The following is a 15,784-nucleotide window of genomic DNA, read 5'->3' as shown; positions in this document are numbered from 1 at the left end:
CACGGACAATATACTTATAGTACAGACGTGAATGTGTGTGCTTGTGAGAAGGAACCAGACAGATTTCCTCTTATTAAAATTCCATGATCACATGTTGAGTGTTTACGATTATAGAAGCAACTGGGGATTTTTACACATGAGCAGATGTCCAGTTTAAAACACACAGATGCAGTATAAAATCTGTCATAGGAAAAGACTGAAGATAATTTAAGAATGCAGACTACTCAGCAAATATGCATGTGTCTCTAGTGTGTGTGTGTGAATATATATATATATGTATTTATTTATCTATCAGAGATGCGCCGATTGCAATTTCCGATTTGTGTGACCAGTCAATACCGATTTATGAGCATTATAATTTTCTTTCTAAGAACTATAATTGAAATCTACATTTCTTCAATGCAAAATTTTATTTTCATAATAAAGGAAATTAATAAACATTACAATTTCCCCCAAACTGCACTGTTACAGGATCTTCTTTCACATACACAACTCTCATAAACTCTCAAATAAAGTGCTATGAAAGATGTAGAAATAACAATTAACTGAAAATGAGTTCAAACATCAGTTGTAAATCTGGTTGCTGCTTCGGGATGGGCTTGTAACGGGCTGCGTATGAGACATGACTCGAGATTAAACAACTCGGGTAACGCTATGTAGGAAAAGTACCGCCTACTCTGTATTGTATATTTTGGGCTGAGGCAATTTATCATATTTCTGAAGCCTCGGTCCTCAACTTTAGAGAACGGCAGGACATCCATAAATTCCATAATTTTCCTCATAATTGCTTTGGTCTTTTCTCTGCTCATACCAAGGAAAGATAGGAGAGACTGCGGACTTGTGGATGGCTCCGAGCTCTGGCTAGCTTTAGCCGCTTTCCCTTTTTTAGCTTTTTTAAACTGGGCATGTTCAGCTGGGTGATGGTATTGTAAGTATCGAATGGAGTAGTGCAGGTATGACCTAATTTTGTAATACTGATGTATTTTATGTTGTAAAATAAAATGTGAAAGTATCTTGAGCCCGTGTTAACCACAGACCTTATTTCAGCCATTTGCTTTGCGACGATGGAACCGGAAGTGCTAAAATGCTAACTCGTTTCCGTGTTTTGGCCTAAACGTGCAGATCCATGCAAGTTATTAATTCAGTGTTCACTCTAGGGATGCATAACGATTAATCACAATTAATCGTTTGCAGAATAAAAGTTTTTGTTTACATCATATATGTGTGTGTACTGTGTAAAATAATTATGTATTTATAAATACACACACATGCATGTATATATTTAAAAAATATTTACATGTTTATATACATTTTTATATTTAAATATAATTTATATTATATATAATTATAAATACTTAAAATATAAATAGATTTCTCTCTTAAAATTATACATGCATGTTTGTATATTTATATATACATAATTATTATACACAGTACACACACATATATGATGTAAACAAAAACTTTTATTCTGAAAACGATTAATTGCGATTAATCGTTATGCATCCCTAGTTCACTCTGATGGATTCAATTAGTTTCTGATAAGAAATCATTAGAATTATTCAAACCGACTGTAATAAGTGCATTTATGTGCATTTTGAGTCTTTTTGTGCATTTTTTTTTAAAGAACTGGCTCATAACAAGAGTAATCTGTTCATGATTCAGACTACACTAGTCACAATGTATGGTTGTGTTTGAGCCCGGCAACGGTTAGCATTATTTCACGGCACCCAGGGTTTTATAACTCGTCACATTTCCGACTGTGCAAACTCACAACAGAATTATAATTTCACACATTTGGCGTGTCGGTGCAGATTCAGCAGCGGCTGAGCGGCGCCACTGACACATACACAAAAATACATATAGGTCAAACATTCATTCCAAAACCACCACTGAACTCTTTCTCTTGGCATTGAAACACTTAGACCTGATCTAAAACATACACCAATCAATACAAACTCATCAAAAACACACAAATACATCAACACCATGGAGCCATTTAATCCAATAAGAGAATCAATGAAGAACTGCTGTAATGTTTCCGGAAAGGCTAAAAGAATAACCTTGCAACATCTAAATGCATTACAATGCCCAGATGAACAAAGAAAGCCAGTGTGAGTGTGTGTGTGTGTGCTGACACGGCAGTAACAGTACCTGTGTGAAATTACATTTCCATTGTCAGCTGCATTGACTTAAACACATTTGTTATGTCCTGACATATTTCTTTTTTTCATGTGCACACATAGATACAGTTTGAGCCAGACAGGATGTCCCTCTGACCCCATCATAGGATTACTTCTTTCACTGCCAACAGCTGGAGCCATTTAAAACAGTGGCATAACTCTCAGATCGGACTGAGAGACTCACTGGAATTAAACACATTAATTCTACATGATGCGGCGGACACATAGATGAGCTTATTTAGCAGTCGTGTTTGAGTATAAAGGGTTACGTGACCTGTTGAAGTTACTCTGCAAACCTACAAAAGCATAACACTCAATAATAATAGTACTCATTCAGTACTTTCAATATGATTGACCACCGTAACCAACAGAAAATCCAATGCATTTATGAAAATGCAACATTCGTAATGTCCTTGTCTGCACAAATAGCTAGTTTATTTGCTTGTGTGACATTAGACAGAAACATTAACAAAAAAAATGTGATCTATTTTTGAACACCCCCAACCCCAAACTCAAGGGCAAACAGCTTTTACACTAGAACTATTGTGTTATGAATGAATGCACTGTATATTTATGTGTATGCCTGATGATAAATGCTTCAAATTGATTAAAAATACCTACAAATATTATACAAATGCACCATATCATTCCAAACCTGTATGACTTACTTTCTTCTGCGGAACAAAAAGGAAATAATTTTGAAGGACAATGGAAACCAAACAACAATTGAGACGTTTCTCAAAATATCTTGAGTGTGAGTAAATTACAGAATTTTCTTTTTTTTGGATGGATTCATTTTTTTATCCCCTTAAAAGATCATCATCACCACTGTCAACACTGCTCTACTTCCTCCTGGCATTTTTATCTAACAGCTGTGAGCTCAACGCACCAGAATCAGGTCAAAATAATCAATACGCACCAACCATGGATAAAAATCACAGCATATAACTTGACTGTTTTATCACTTTAAATGAACAGAAAGGGAGTTGGGAGCAAGAAGGGATGAAACCAGATCTGTTTAAACTGACTTTTCACAGGTAAACACACATGCTTATGAAAAACACAGTTTAAGTGGGCACTTGAAGTTCATTTACCCCATTATTTTCTCTCAGCTCTCTATAAGAGCTGCCATTTTGTGGTCAAGAAAGTGCGTCTCAATCAAAAGTGCACTTCACTGTAAATTCATCATTGATATGATTAATGGTCCAACCCAGTAGAACATCTGACATTCATCCTCTCACAGTCTCATCTGATGTTCATCCTCTCACAGCCTCATCTAGCATTCACTCTCTCACTGCCTCATCTAGTATTCAGCCTCTCCTGACATTCATCTTCTCATAGCCTCATCTTGCATTCACCCTCTCACAGCCTCATCTTGCATTCACTCTCTCACAACCTCATCCAGTATTCATACTCTCACAGCCTCATTTACAATTCATCCTCTCACAGCCAAATCTACCTTTCACCCTCTCACGGTCTCATCTACCATTCACTCTCTCACAGCCTCATCTAGTATTCAGCCTCATCTGACATTAACCCTCTCACAGCCTCACCTATAAATCTTCTTCTAACCGTCTCATCTACCATTCACTCTCTCACAGCCTCATCTAGTATACAGCCTCTCCTGACATTCATCCTCTCACAGCCTCATCTAACATTCATCCTCTCACAGCCTCATCTAACATTCATCCTCTCACAGCCTCATCTAACATTCATCCTCTCACAGCTTCATCTAACATTCATCCTCTCACAGCTTCATCTAACATTCATCCTCTCACAGCCTCATCTAACATTCATCCTCTCACAGCCTCATCTAACATTCATCCTCTCACAGCCTCATCTAACATTCATCCTCTCACAGCTTCATCTAGAATTCACTCTCACAGTCTCATTTACAAATGACCCTCTCACAGCCTCATGCAGCATTCATCCTTTCACAGCCTCATCCAGCATTTGTCTTCCGCAGGAAGTAATATGCAGAGAGGGAGAAGTCTGATTATAATGACTGTTATGATCTGCAGGACTCATTACTAAAATAGCACATCTAGACGACGCAAAGCCTCTGCGTACAGTCATGCAGCAAAGCTTTTAAAACCACTGATACACAAAAAGATAGATATGAGCAGATAAAATCTTTCTCTCTTCATAAAAGGAATGAACGTTCCACCCGAGCATATAATGCAGCATCTAATATCAATATGTAAACCGCTTCTGCCTCGTGAAAGAGATTTGGAGACATATGGTCTCCTCACGGGTCATAATTTGTTTTGAGAGTAGTGTGCATGTGATGTGAGGAATTGTGATAACGTCGGTTTTAATGTACTTTAAAAGACCTCCAGTCGCCATTAGAGCATATAAGAATCACTATCGCCGTGGTAACCATGCTTTCCTGCTGAAATGGATAGACCACATTATTTTGGGCAGTTCAGGGCTTGCTATAAGTGCACAAATGGAAAGAGTGTCAAAAATGCTGCTGTGCACTCAACACCTTATTGAGAATATAAACATGAAAGCATAAAACAAAAACATTCACTATGAACAGACAATACATCTATATCCACATCAGGATTGACCAATATTATAACTGTTTTTTTTAAATGATGGAGTCTGATAGATTAGAAGCTAATATCCAGTCTTGTTTTTGAAACCGTATTTTACTCTTGTAAATCTTTTCTGCAAGTCACAGCTGACTGAAGGGACTGACGGGTCTCTGTTCAATCTCTCTCGATCTCTGAGCGAAACAATATGTGCAGACATTACTGTATGGGGATATAGCCACTGATACGCACTTAAACACAAACAGACACAAATCTCAGTGAAGGGTGGGCATGTGTGTATTTGTGCTCGCTGGAAATTGAGAACAGGCATAAAGTCCTGCCAGATAACAGTTCTACTGAGAGAGGTGACAAAAAAAAAAAAAGAAAAAAAAAAAAAAAAAAAAAAAACAGGCGCCAAGACTGTGGCAAACAGTTTCAGAATGCAGACCAGCTTACACACACACATATACACACCAGGCTTTTGAGGCTGTGCCTGCTTATTTTTATTGTACAAGCAGCTTTTACATGAGAGTTATTTATCTATCTACAGTACATATTGAAATTATTTTAGTTTATTTTTGATCAAACTAATACGGACAAAAAATATTAAAATGCACACATCTCAGACTGTTTTTGTAAGCTAATATTTTTTGCTTTTTCTTGCCCTATGTTTAAACATGCAGGCACATGAAGTTGTATTTCAGGACTGACAGCTTCAATTAACCATTGTTAAGTCAATAACTCTTAGTAATGTTAGAGCTGTCAGGGCTTTAATTGTGTTTCAACACTGTGCAGACTCTGAATTAATAAAGAGTTTAATAAAGCTCTTTTTAATAAAGCGTTTCACTCTGCAATTGACTTTCAGGGAGTCGAGTTACTCTGCTTAAAAGGGATCGACACAGTAGGAAAACGTCTTTAAAGGGGATTGAAGGTTATAGTGAGTATCTGTTTAAATGATGGTGTTGTGTTTATGTCAGATGTGCTGCTAATTTGAAACATACGGGAGCATAAACTCTTCAGGCAGTGTGTGAGGAATGACTCTAGTGGTCCATTGGGCTTCGAGTTTAAGTCACATCAAAGAATGACCTTCACATAAACACACATACTCTCTCTCTCGTGCATACACACACGTACACAGATGGTCGAGGTCCAGAGGTGCTGTTTAGGCTTGTGTGGGATCTGTCTTGTAAATGGCTCAAGAGGCCTTTGCACACTCACACACAGAGTCACAGAGACCTCTGTGTGTGTGTGTGTGTGTGGATAAACAGTTATGATTGATTTCAGCACTGTCAGAGTCAGTGAGGTTCAGCTCCCACGAGACACTGCGTAGCAAAGTGGCAGTCAGACTTCACCTTTGAAGATAGGGGATTGTGTACATATGCCTTTCTGATCCGTTTATTGCGGAAACACTTGCAGGATTCACTCACTTTAAGTCCAACTGACCCTTTTCGCAGACTGTGATGACACTTTATACAGTTATCAACACTTATGAAACAGTTTTTCATCATCATCATCATAAAAAAAAAAAAAGTGTATACATTAACAATGCTATACTTATCGTTATAATTACAAAAACAATGCGTTACATTGGCAGTAAAAAAAAAAAACACTGCTGCAAATTTGACATCTCTATATTATTCCCTCTTTGGGAAAAGTCATGGAAATGCCTTTCTGTGGATTTCTTTATTTTGCTATTGGGGAAAGTAGGCAGTAGGGAGACTCATGTGGTTAGGGAGTCAGACTGGTAACCCGAAGGTTGCAGGTTCGATTCTCAATACCGACAGAAAATGAGCAAGTGCCCTTGAGCAAGCCACCTAACCCCCAATCGCTCCCCAGGCGCCACAGCAAAATGGATGCCCACTGCTCCGGGTGTGTGTGTCCACGGTTTGCAGTGTGTATGTGTTCACTACTCCTAATGTATGTGCATTAACTTGGATGGGTTAAATGCAGAGGACAAAACATCACTCTCTCTTTTTCACTTTCACTATTGGAGCAAATAGTCTACAATACATATTCTCTACAACCCGTGGATTTTAAAACAACAACCCGCGGCTACAGTGTAAAAGTAGCCGAATTCTGCGGTAAAAACGCGGACTTGGCAACACTGACCACAGACAGCAAATATGTGAATATACAGACTATAGACTTTTGGAAACAATCAAAGGAATATATTAAACGGTAGTACAAACAACCACAACAAATAGTGTATGAACTTTTTTTTTTTTTCTCAAACCCACAGACACCATTTTATCACCCACACAGAGACCTACATACACTTACAAAAATGTACAAAGGCGTTTCCATCCACAGATTCTTAGACACTACTATGACTGTAATACTTTGTAACATCATGCAAACACCAAAGTATATGAATATGGTAACTTAGTATCCAGCACCATAATATGCATTAAAAATGCCATTTGGTAACTAAAACTGAACCATGGCACTGCTGTAGTATGTTCCTATAAGTGTAATATTCTTTGGCCTATACTTTTTTGTATGTGTTGAACTTCCATGCGACTGAGAAAGTATAGCGCACCTCTGCTCAACAAGCTGCACCATTTGAGGTATCACTCATGTCAAGAATGCCTTAAAATGTAATATTTGGTATGTGCAATAATAATGATGCAAGAGGCAGCAAAAACGGGAAGGAGGTGGACTGCTTAAAAAAACAAAACCTGACTAGAAAATGTAATTAGATTTGAAAGAATTCAATGATTATAAATGAAAATTCCCTTCAGCATGAGTGACTTTCACAGTAGTCTTATAGGACAATAGGAACTTTTGGAGCAAGAGAGGTGACATTTCCGCAAATATGTCCATCAACGCTTCTTCCTGAATTGTATGGGTGAGACAAAAAAAAAGAGCAGAGAAACTCTAGATGACCTACTTTCACCCTGACTGGAGTAAAGTCATCAGGAAACCACCGGACCCTGGAACTATCACACACAGTACACAAGGGATGCACACACACTTGAAATGTACAAACACATTAGAGTGGACCGTACATCCCATTTTTCCTAGATATGTCGGGATTTGTAAATCGGCTAAAATGTCCAGGTTTTTTTTTTGCATTGTTTGAAGGAAACAAAAAAGAAGAAGAAAACTTCCGGAACCAACGCTGCTGAAAAAGAGGGCGGGAACTGTTGAACTCTATGTGGATCATATAGTGGTTTACACGTGGTTGCCATGGTTACAGAAGTCAATGATGTGAGTGAAGGGTGTGTGGTTTCCATGGTTACCGTCAGGCATAGGTGGGCACATTAGTGTGGTGTGGTTGCCAGGGTTACAGCACTGTGCATTGTGGGTAAAAAGCTTTCATTAATGTGACCAAAAGATAAGGCTAATGGACAGGCGGTTTACGAGCAAGGAGTGTGTGTTTGTGTATGGGAGTGTGGGTGTGTGTACGAAGCATACTGACTCCTAATAGTATTAATCCTGTGCATTTAAGGGAGTCAGTACTTATTGATTTCTCATTACTTCTGCTAACAGAATCATGTGTGAGATGTGTGTGTGTGTGTGTGTGTCAAATCGATAAGACCAGAGTGATTCCCCGTTCTGATCATTAGATCTGCTTTGCCGATCAGTGTCTTGACATAGGAGAGGTTTTACATTCAGAAACATTTTTGTGTCTATGACACAGCCATGTAAACTTTAACATAAGGCCAATTTAAAAAGTCTAGACACCAAAGAAAGTAAGACAATGAGACAATGTGAATGCAGGGATAAAAAAAAAAAAGTATTAAATGAAAAAGACAACTTTTTTCAAACCTCTATGCTTCCAATCGTCTTCCAAGGCAACAGAAGACTCAACTAGTGCTGGTTGACTTCAATAGAGTTCAGAGTTAGCATGTTAAAAAAGCGATGAAATGGAAGTAGTGACAGATTTGAGTGTATAGATTACCTAAAAAGAAAAAAAATGACTAAATATTGGGAGTTCTGCATAAGTCACCAGATAGAAGTCTTGTTTTACTTGTAAAATAAGATCCATAACATAAATGTATAAAATAGATCAGCATCAAGCTTTGAAAAAAGATATATCCCACGTGTTCTGGGTGTCGATAGGGTTTGGTAAAAACATAAATAAAAATAAAAACAATTAAATTCTTGACCTTGGCTGTTGGTCTTCTCTGCACTCTCTATTAGCCCAGAAAAAGCGGCACACAAGTTGTGAGAAATCAAGATTAATAAAAACTGACAATTTCCAATACAAAAACTAGAAATCCCCAAAAAGTATAAAATCAAGAGTTGAAAAATGTCAGTCAGAATGACAGACATTTGACAAATATGAACACGCAAACTTCTTGTAACGATGAACAGAACGGATACATTCAAAACGCAGAGAAGGAAGTACATTCATTTTATTTTATGTTGTGTTTGTCTTAGTCTTGATTTAGCACAACTTGTGTGCTTTTACTGGATGAGTCGGAGTGAACTGGCGCTAACAGAGTCTCACAAACACACAGAGAAGACCAACAGCCAAGGTCAGGATTTGCGTTAAATAATACATTCAATTTGTTTTTTTGACCAAACCCTATCGTATAACCCGAGACACTTGGAATATATACGACATGTGGAGCATTGGACTATTCTTGTTATACTTTTGCATATTTTTTTAAAAGCTTGATGCTGGTCGCGATTCCCTTCCATTGTATGGTTGAGAACGAGTGGGACATTTTTTTTTTTGTTCCCTGTTTGTGGTCGGTGAGTAATATATGGCTTTTTTTAGTGTGAACTAAACCTTTAACAGATTTAAATTAGGCTACTTTCTTTGATTTCTTTCTTCCTTTATTCAAATGTACTAGTGTAGTTCCTGTTTGCTAAATTATTTCACATTCAATATCATGAACTGGAATGAAATGTAAAAAGCACTCTCAACTTTGAATGATGTACTCTGCAAAATAAGAAAAATCTACATAGCACAATTTTCATTGTCTGAAATAAGTCCATTGTGAACCAAGTGAACCATTTCATAAAACAATTTCAGAATTGAATGATTTCACTGAGCATTCCGGGATTTCTTTCTCCTTGAAGTATACATCTAATGCTGGCTGCAATTTTGGACAAAATGAGTAATCTTAAAAATCAGCATAATGGCTAAGTAGGCAGTTTGTAACAGGCCTAATGTCTTCACAGGAGAGATTGAGTAGGTGTGTGTGTGTGATCTGTTGGCATGAATGCTCTAATTGGCTCTCTGTAACTCAAGCAGTCAGTCTGTTAGCGGCACCTCACACACTTCACTGTACCTTTCTAAATGTCAGTCAGGTCATGTGACGCGAACAGACCTACAGAAAAACTCTGTTAACCATCATACACGGGCTGAGGAAACTCCCACTAAGTGCGCCTGAAAAAAAAAAATCAGCTCATATTTATATCCAAGCCATGATTATGAGTTACGACGTTCGAATATGAACTCATAATGACTCATTCATCTGAGTGACACATTCTACAGCAGCCATTAACAACACAGAGAGTGAGATAATATTTCTAAGCTAATGTCTTATAAACGCACACGTACACGCAGAGCTCACAGCATGACTGAGCGTGAGCGTCGACAACAGAACCAATTAAATCTGAACATGTAGCCGTGCGCACAGGGGGACCGTTTTAATGTCACACTGGAGTCACTTCTTCTCTCTGAAATATGAAGTCGCCTCACACCAGTAAAACTGTCGGCAGCCTAACGTGGTTTAACGAAAACCCCTGACAAATCGCTAACTTATGAAGTGACATTTCTGGAGGATGTTACAGATACAGAGACTAAAACAATTAAATGCTTTTCATTAACTGAATTAAAGCTGAAATAAAATAAAATATAAATATTAAATAAAAATATCTGCCTTGGTGTAGGAAGAGTGGGAGAAAAAGTGTTTTCTATAGATAATAAAAGGTAATTTAATGGGAAAAACATGGAAATAGTGGTTACTTTTTATTCTGTTGCTTTGAGGGTTTTGGTTCTTTTGCTGTTGTAGTTTGTAAGGACCTTTGATAACTGAAATGTGTAGAAGTGATATGAAACTGTAATGTGGACAAGACTTGCCTGGAACTAATTTAGCTGTGCATTTCCTGAATAATAACTGCACTCCTTAGAATGTTTGTCAACCATAGACTGTAAAAAAATGACGACGACAAGTCTCCATTTTCTTTCACTGTAGAAAAATGAAGCCAAAATATCCCAGAAACAGTCGTTGCCCATTACATCATTTGGAAACTGAATCTGCTCAGTAGTGATTCTGAAGTTGCGGTATCAAGGTCACAGCTGTCCATCATGACGTTACACCCCATTTTTATACAATCAAACAACTAACTAAATCCAAACTTCTTGGAAAAAACGAACACTTAAACATTGGCCAGCGTGATAAGAACTACCTAAAATGACAGAAACCAGGGTAATTGGATTTTCTTTAGTTTGGCTTGCGTCCCATTCGATTACATGGAAAGGACAGGGTTTATGAAGTATACTGCAGCGCCACCAGGGGGGCGATCGAAATATTTTGGCTTCATTTTTCAGGATGACTTGTTGTCAACCAGTCAGAATCAAGCATTCAACAAACCCCATAATATAACAGTAAAATAAAAAAGTTTAGAGTGCAGATACCTGGGTAGGCAGCAGACATCAAGACAGCTTGCTTAGTTTTGGAACGGAGTCGCTATTCATGCCTTCGCATGCTCAAACCTGGTGTTTTCACGCCAGATGCAGATCTACTTTACAAACAGTCGCACATGACACCCTAGAATAAGGAGGAGAACAAACCACATGCAAATTTGGTGTAGAATGCTAAATACACTGAGAAACTAGCCTACTTGCAGTGGAGCTATATCCTGAAAAAACGAAGGAGTATAAAAAGACGTAGAGAAGCACGTTCCCGACAGAAGAACAATGTTCTGTCAGTAAAGTAGGTCATCTTGTTGAGGGGTCAGAGAGAGGGCATCCACTCATTTCAGCGGAACTCTTCAATTCACACACACGAACAGGCACACGAACGAACGCACGCACGCACGCACAAACACATTTACATACTGATCCAATCCTATCCTTCTCCCAACTATAATTTTCTACTTTCTAATAAAGAGACAAAAGTCAACAAACCCAAAAGTCAACAAACCCACTCCTATTCTAGTCATACTGCGAAGGGATTACACCTGGTATTAACATCAGTTTAAAACACAATTTTTGTTAGATGAAAATTATATTTCTGGATATTTAGAGATAATTGGCAAGCCAAAAATAGCATGTTGCTACCAGGTGTAAACAGGGCCATAGAAGTCATATAGCAATTACCTTCTAATAAAAGCTACAGAGACAGTCCCAGAAGCAATTAAGGGCATAGTGGTGATCGAGGAGGTCTGGGATCTCAGAAACGCTGGTTTTTGGGTCACCCTGACTCCAGTTCTGAACTTTCGACCTCTATTTGATGTCACACCTCCAGTGATTACAAGTTTAGGCGCACAGAACCGAGAAGATCTTAAACCATATGCCACATCACACAAAATACACAATCTGATGTCTCAGTGGAACATTCAGCTTTTAACAGATGGTTATTATCTGCTAATGTCTGTTTATTGTAGTACTCAAGATTGTCGTCTGCATGTGTGGCCCCTTAATTAATAATCACAAGTTGTGGAAGATTAAATCCATTAGATAACATTGCAAATACTGGATTTAGCTACATTATGGGAGGCCTGTTTGAGCTCACTAAGTGAAAAAGAAAGATTTTTTTCTGTTTGTGACACTTGTCACTGTTAATCTACGCATTATTTTCATCAATAACAGACACACAAGCTCATAGACTGCATGAGTTCTGCATGAAAGATGATTCTTTCTTTTGTGTTCCACAAAAGACAGACAGTCATATTGTAGGAGTGAATCAATTATGACAGAATATTCATTTTTGGCTGAATTAATCCTTTAAATGAGCATTCACTGACTAGCCAGAGCGAGAAGGAAAGCGAAGGAGAGAGAATTAGTGAGAAAACTTATCTCGGTAATTGTCTGAGAGAAAAATCAACATGAAAAGGGTAATGTAGCTCTATATTGTGTTGAATGTCTTCTGATCCATTCATCATTTGAGTATGTCAGTTGGCCCAAATGAGAGATGGTTCAACCACCAGTGCTGTTGGGCTTTATTAATGTCACCCCCGTGCTGTTCATTTATAAACATTAAACCACAATCGGACACAACCTCTCAGTGGCTGAAACCACAGACCACCAGCCACAAACACACTGACCCCTCAGCGGATCTTTCCAAAACAAACCATGAGTGGAGTGTGTGGAACAGCCGCAGGGTCTGGAATATCAGCTGTGTTATGCTCACAGATAAAATAACTTCCAATATAAACCTAAATGACGTATATAGCATGTAAAAATATATTTTTTGCTCTTCTGTCCTAAGATTTTGATGTGCTATAACACTCACAACAGAAAGCTCCCTTCCCAATCCACCCAGAGCAAAAATTCAAAATAAGGCCCGTTTAAAAGTAGAGTTTAAGTCTATTTTTGCTTCAGAAAATGCATGATGAACCCATTTAGCTAGTTTATCTTTTACTATACAGGATTAAAGCAACATAAAGTGGAAAACAAACACTTTCTATACAGCAAATCAGAATCTAAGACTTCATTTAGCAAATGCTTTTAAATAAAAGATTACATTTTAAATAAACAGACTTCTCAGAATTCTCTAGAGTGTACTACACACTTATAAACAACAATTTGCAGTTAATCTAGCTGATTTAGAAGCAGGTTACAATTTCAGTTTGGGGTCTGTCTCATAATTTAGATATAAGGAGGATCTCTAAATGCAAATTCCTCATCCTCATGCAAATTATGATTCAATACAGTTATCAAGTTTTTACTTGTTCATACAATACTTAGTACTTGTCTTTTTGTACTTGTATTTTGTACTTACAATATAGTAAGAAAAAAAAGAAAAAAGTGTGTCCATAACAATTTTCCAATTTTGATATTAAAGGATATACAAAAATATATGTATTTTACCCGTATTTTCGGAGTACGGTTGGTTATGCACTACTTGCCTATGGGGTGTGAAACAGACCTAAGCTGCAAAAACGATTATATCAGAAGTCATTTCGATACTGCACTCTAGAGTATATTAACGCCTACTTTTACATACAAGGTCTATTAATATTCAACAACTCAGCCCATTCTGTTTAAAGGGATAGTTCACGCAACACTGGAAGATTTTCTGTCATTATGTACTGTTGCATGTTGTTCTTAACCTGTATGGCTTTCTTTCTTCTGTAAAACATAAAAGCAGATATTTTGAGAATATCTGAATAATATTTTTTTGTGTTGGTTGGTTCTCAACGCTTTTTGTTTCACAGAATTTTTACAGAACTTTCATTTTTGGGAGAACTATCCCTTTAAAAAACTGTGAACTACACTGCACACATGCGGAGGACAGTCAATCAGAAGTCAAGCAAAAGCAAATCAAAAGTTTTAAATGTACAGAACCACAAACAGCTTATTCAAACCTAAAGGTCAGAGGATACTGTAGACAACAATCAGGTTAAAAAAAAAAATTCGCTACCACTCATTGCTCTCTTTACTCATTTATTTATTTTAATTAGCAGTGGTGTCACACTCTCTTTATCCATCTATAAGCTGTGAGTTTGTTTCTGACGCTTTGGTTTTTCTTAATCCCAGCTTTTTTTTCCACGCAGCGTGCCAGGGAATGCTGATAATGAGCTTAAACTTGTGTGTGTGTGCATGTGTATGTGTGAGTTCTCAGCGTGAATGCTGTGGGATTAGTCAGATGTTTACCCTCTGTGTGCGTTTGGCTGCTTTAATTGGCCTCTGCAACGTTCATTCTTTAAAATTCCCTACAGGGCTCATAGTCGACTCAGCAAGAGTACACACACACACACACACACACACACACACACACACACACACACACACACACACTAAAGTTCAGCAGGAGAAGGGAGGAATGTTGATTACACAGGGTGGTGGGAGACCAGAGACATGGACAGTGGCCCCATGGTCATCAGCTCAGATGTGAACAGCAAGGGCTCAGATATCCTTGCTCATAAAGACAGAGGAAAAACCCCCCACATAAATGGTGTGTGTGCGCACGTTGTCGCTCTCTGACTCAAATCTAAGAAGTCAATTTAATAAAACCTGAGAGAATCAAATCCCAGCTCAGAGAGGAGGGGTCAGGAGTGGAAATGAATAAGAGAGATTGAGTTTAATTCATTTAAACAGCCCGACACACACACACACACACACACGCACTCACACATACACACAAACAAAAAGTCATTCATCTCTCTTATTTTCTCTGATCCTTCCATTAACAATAAAATCCTCTAAGTGATTCAAGAAAAAAAAAAAACATAACATACCAACCGATCACAATAACAGAGATTAAACAGATTACGACTCGAAGATCACAAACACACGTTCTAACAAAGCCGCATGTAGTCTGGTGGGTGGACAGGGACCCCAGAGAGAGAGAGATTTATAATTGAAGTCACACCCTCAGATATCAGCCACCGCTCCGATCGCCACACACTCCACATATATACACATACAACGGACAAAGAGAGAGAAATATAAAGAGAGAACCTTTTAGTATGCACAAACATCTCCTAAGACTCCTCACCTTGCATCTTAATGCATCATTACACCTCAACTGGACTTGAACTGGGTTGGTTTGTGTGTGTATAAGCCCTTTATCAGGCTCCAAAAAGTAGTTCTGCTGACTGAACAGATATATTTCTCATTTACGTAAACGTTCTGCACTGAGGGACTTAAACCATACTGCAGCTGACAGCCAGAAAGCTGCAACGCTCTGATTTCTAGGTCAGATGCTCGGTATATGTGTGTGTGTGTGCGTGTGTGTCCGGCTAAAGCAGTGACATTGTAAAAATGAGACTATTATAGTTGGATTTCCACTGTGACCTCTTTCACCCCTTTCTCTGGCGTTGTTCTGAGAGTTTAGAAACTAACTGATGCCTCTAGATTGCTCATGTTCTGGACCCAACTGTGCATTTCAATAGTTTACACAATACAAGTTTACAAAAAAAAAAAAAGGACTTGGT

At 38.0% G+C, this 15,784-nt stretch overlaps 1 protein-coding gene across 3 annotated transcripts in view; it reads right to left on the bottom strand.

Annotated features, from left to right (window-relative positions):
• pard3ab (par-3 family cell polarity regulator alpha, b) overlaps positions 1 to 15,784 on the bottom strand; it is a 75,787-nt gene that overhangs the window by 5,260 nt on the left and 54,743 nt on the right. The gene's annotated exons all lie outside the window — the stretch shown is intronic.

This window comes from Phoxinus phoxinus (genome assembly GCF_949152265.1).
Source record: "Phoxinus phoxinus genome assembly, chromosome: 5".
In the NCBI taxonomy this organism is placed as follows: domain Eukaryota; kingdom Metazoa; phylum Chordata; class Actinopteri; order Cypriniformes; family Leuciscidae; genus Phoxinus; species Phoxinus phoxinus.
The sequence above is the reverse complement of the archived record's forward strand: the minus strand, read 5'-3'. Positions and strand labels throughout refer to the sequence as shown.